Here is a 5003-nt window from a genome sequence, read left to right on the forward strand (position 1 = left end):
TCTTGCTTTAGGTTTAGTTTGCTCTTATTTTTTCAGTCTCTTATGGTGGAAGTTTAGGTTATTGATTTAAGATCTCTCTTCTTTTCTAATATAGGTGTTTACAGATAGAAATTTTTCTCTAAGCACTGCTTCTGCAGCCTTACATAAGTTTTTTTAAAATAATTTATTTTATTTTTGTTATTGTTGTTGAGAATATACACAGCAGAACATACACCAATTCAACAATTTCTACATGTACAATTCAGTGACATTGATTAAGTTGTTCGAGTTGTGCAACCATTCTCACTCTCCTTTTCTGAGTTGTTCCTCCCCATTAACATAAACTCACTGTCCCTTAAGTTTCCTATCTAATCTTTCAAGTTTCTGTTGTCAGTTTGATCCCATATAGATAGAGCACAATACTCAAGGCAGACCTTCTTTACTAGTTAAGATAAACTATTGTTAGGTTTTAGAAAGATGTCAGGGGGTATTTTTTATTTAAGATTTAAAGATTATCTCAGGGCAATAGTTTTGGGGATTAATCTAGACTCAATAGCTCCAGCAAGTCTGGGCCCATGAGAATTTGAAATTCTGTTCTGCATTTCCCCACTTTTGATCAGAATTATTCTATAAAATTTTTGATTAAAACGTTCAGTAATGGTAGCTGGACACCATCCAGTTCTTCTGGTCTCATGGCAAAAGAAGCAGTTGTTCATGTAGGCAATTCCATTTCCTCCTCTTATTCCTGACTGTCCTTCTTCCTGTGTTGCTCCAGGAAAATAGAGACCAATTGTTGTACCTTGAATGGCTGCTTGCAAGCTTTTAAGACCCCAGACACCATGCAATAAACTAGGAGATAGAACAGAAGTGCTAAACACAATATTAGGCCAATTAACTGGGATTTCCCATAAAATTATGACCCTAAACCTCCAAACCAAGGAACCAAGTCCCATGAGGTGTTTGGTTGTACATAAACAGCCTCAGCAGCTGCTCATTTTTTTGTCATTGTTGTAAATAGATCTGTCACATAACTTTTGCCAATTCTGCTTTTTACAAGTGTACCGCTTATTGATAGGAATTACATTAATTATCTGTGCAACCCTACCCTTAACCAATGAGATTTTTTTATCAGCTTAAGTCAAAACTCAGTACTCCATAAGTTTAATGGTCTTTTAATATGTGTCTGCTGGTGACAAAATCTTTCAGTTTTTGTTTGTTTGAAAATGTCTTTTTTTCTACCTTTATTTTTGAAGGATATACAATTCTAAGTGGTTAGTTATTTTCTTTCAGTGTTTTCATGATATCTGTTCATTTTTTCTGGTTTCTACAGAAAAGTCATCTATTCATCTCATTCCCTGAAAGTAGTGTGTTTTCTTTCTTTGGGTGCTTCTAGGATTTTGTTTTTGTCTTTGGTTTTCTGAGTTTTTATTTTTATTTTTATTTTTTATTTTATTATTGTGCTTTAAGTGAAGGTTTACAATTCTAATCTCATACAAAAATTTATACGTACATTGTTATGTGAGCCTAATTGCTCTCACTATACTGTAACAGCACACTCCTCCTTTCCACTCTGGATTTCCCATGTCCATTCAACCATCTCCTGACCCTCTCTGCCTTCTCATCTCACCTCTGGACGGGAGCTACCCATTTAGTCTCATGTATCTATTTGAGCTAAGAAGCACGCTCTTCACGAGGATCATTTTATGTCCCATAGTCCAGTCTAATCTTTGTCTGAAGAGTTGACCTCAGGAATGGTTTTAGTTCTGGGTTGACAGAGAGCCCAGGGGCCATGCTTTCTGCAGTTCCTCCAGTCGCAGTCAAACCATCAAATCTGGTCTTTTTGCTAGAATTTGAGTTCTGCACCCTACTTTTCTCCTGCTCCATTAGGGACTCTCTGTTGTGTTCCCTGTCAGGGCGGTCATTGGTGGCAGCTGGGCACCATCTAGTTCTTCTGGTCTCAGGCTCATGCAGTCTCTGGTTTATGTGGCTCTTTCTGTCTCTTGGGTTAATAGTTTTCTTGTGTCTTTGATGTTCTTCCTTCTCCCTTACTCCAGGTGGGTTGGGACCAATTGATGCATCCTAGATGGCCACTCACCAGCTTTTAAGACCCCAGATGCCACTCACCAAAGTGGGATGCACACATTTTCTTAATAAGCTTTGTTATGCCAGTTGACCTAGATGTCCCCTGAAAGCATGGTCCCCAGACACCCGCCCCTGCTTCACTGTTCCTCAGAGTGTTTGGTTGTATTCAGGAAACTTCTTGGCTTTGGTTTAGTCCAGTTGTGCTGACTTCCCCTGTAGTGTGTGCTGTCCTTTCCTTCACCTAAGATAATTCTTGACTACTATCTAGTTAGTGAATAACCCTCTCCCTCCTTTCCCACCCTCGTAACTATCAAAGAATGTTTTTTTCTGTGTTTAAACCTTTTCTTGAGTTCTTACAATAGTGGTCTCATACAATATTTGTCCTTTTGCAACTGACTAAATTCACTCAGCATAAGGCTTTCCAGATTCCTCCATGTTATAAGATGCATCGTTCTTTATTGTTGCATAGTATTCCATTGTGTGAATATAGCATAATTTGTTTATCCATTTGTCCATTGATGGGCACCTAGGTTGTTTCTATCTTTTTGCTATTGTGAACAGTGCTGCAATAAACTCAGGTGTGCATATGTCTATTTGCATGATGGCTCTTATTTCTCTAGGATATATTCCAAGGAGCAGGATTGCTGGATCATATGATGCTTCTATTTCTAGCTTTTTAAGGAAGTGCCAATCGATTTCCAAAGTGGTTGTACCATTTTACATTCCCACCAACAGTCTCTCCAGAACCTCTCCAACATTTAATATTTTGTGTTTTTTTGATTAATGCTAGCCTTGTTGGGGAAAGACGGAATCTCATCGTAGTTTTGATTTGCATTTCCCTAATGGCTAATGATCGCGAGCATTTCCTCATGTGTTTGTTAGCCGCCTGAATGTCTTCTTTGGCGAAGTGCCTGTTCATATCCTTTGTCCATTTTTTAATGGGGTTATTTGTCTTTTTGTTGTTGAGATTTTGCAGTATCTTGTAGCTTTTAGAGATTAGATCAGATTTGTTGTAGCCAAAATTTTTTTTCCCAGTCTGTAGTTTGTCTTTTGACTCTTTCGGTGAAGTCTTTTGATGAGCATAAGTGTTTGATTTTTGGGAGCTCCCAGTTACCTAGTTTCTCTTCTGGTGTTTGTGCTTTGTTACTTATGGTTCATACTGTGTTTATGCCATGTATTAGGGCTTCTTGCATTGTCCCTATTTTTCTTCCGTGATCTTTATCGTTTTAGATTTTGTATTTAGGTCTTTGATCCATTTTGAGTTAGTTTTTGTGCATGGTGTGAGGTATGGGTCTTGTTTCAGTTTTTTGCAGATGGAGATCCAGTTATGCCAGCACTATTTGTGAAAGAGACTGTCTTTTCCCCAGTTAACGGACTTTGGGCGTTTGTCAAATATCAGCTGCTCATAGGTGGCTGAATTTATGTCTGGATTCTCAATTCTGTTCCGTCGGTCTATGTATCTGTTGTTGTAGCAGTACCAGGCTGTTTTGACTACAGTGGCGGTATAATAGGTTATAAAATCAGGTAGTGTGAGGCCTCCCATTTTGTTCTTCTTCTTGAGTAATGCTTTACTTATCTGGGGCATCTTCCCTTTCCATATGAAGTTGATGAAGTTGGTGATTTGTTTCTCCATCTCATTAAAAAATGCCGGTGGAATTTAGATCGGGATTGCACTGTATCTGTAGATTGCTCTGGGTATTACTGACATTTTCACAATGTTGAGTCTTCTTATCCATGAGCAAGGTATGTTTTTTTTCACTTATGCAAGTCTCTTTTGGTTTCTTGCAGTAGTGTCTTGTAGTTTTCATTGTATAGGTCTTTTACGTCTCTGGTTAGATTTACTCTTAAGTATTTTATCTTCTTGGGGGCTATTGTAAATGGTATCGATTTGGTGATTTCCTCTTCAAAGTTCTCTTTGTTGGTGTACAAGAACCCAACTGATTTTTTATATGTTTATCTTGTACCCTGATACATAGCGGAAATCTTCTATTAGTTCCAGTAGTTTTCTTGTGGATTCTTTGGGGTTTTCTGTGTATAAGGTCATTTATCATCTGCAAATAGAGATGCTTTGACTTCTTCCCTACCAGTCTGGATGCCCTTTATTTCTTTTTGTAGCCTAATTGCTCTGGCTAGGACCTCCAGTACAATGTTGAATAAGAGTGGTGATAAAGGGCTCCTTATCTGGTTCCCGTTCTCAAGGGGAATTCTTTCAAACTCTCTCCATTTAGGATGATGTTGGCTGTTGACTTTGTATAAATGTCCTTAATTATGTTTAGGAATTTCCTTTGTATTCCTATTTTGTTGGCATTTTTTGCCATGAATAGGTGTTGGATTTTGTCAAATGCATTTTCTGCATCGATTTATAAGATCATGTGGTTCTTGTCTTTTGTTTTATTAATGTGATGGATTACATTGATTGTTTTTCTAATGTTGAGCCATCCCTGCACACCTGGTATAAATCCCACTTGATCATGGTGAAGTTTTTTTTGATACATTGCTGAATTCTATTGGCTAGAATTTTGTTGAAGATTTTTGTGTCAATGTTCATGGAGGATATTGGTCTGTAATTTTCCTATGGTGTCTTTACCTGGTTTTGGTATCAGGGTTATGCTGGCCTCATGGAATGAGTTTGAGAGTAGTCTATTCTTTTCTATACTCTGAAATACCTTTAGTAGTAGTGTTGTTAACTCTTGTCTGAAAGTGTGGTAGAATTCTCCAGTGAAACCCTCTAGGCCAGGGTTTTTTTTTTTTTGTTGGGAGTTTTTTAATTACCTTTTTAATCTCTTTTTTTGTTATAGGTTTATGTAGTTGTTCTACCTCTGTTGGTGTTAGTTTAGGTAGGTAGTGAATTTCTAAACATTTGTCCATTTTCTCTAGGTTTTCAAATTTGTTAGAGTACAACTTTTCATAGTATTCTGTTATGATTCTTTTAATTTCAGTTG

This window comes from Trichechus manatus, unplaced genomic scaffold (assembly GCF_000243295.1).
Source record: "Trichechus manatus latirostris isolate Lorelei unplaced genomic scaffold, TriManLat1.0 scaffold00019, whole genome shotgun sequence".
NCBI lineage: Eukaryota > Metazoa > Chordata > Mammalia > Sirenia > Trichechidae > Trichechus > Trichechus manatus.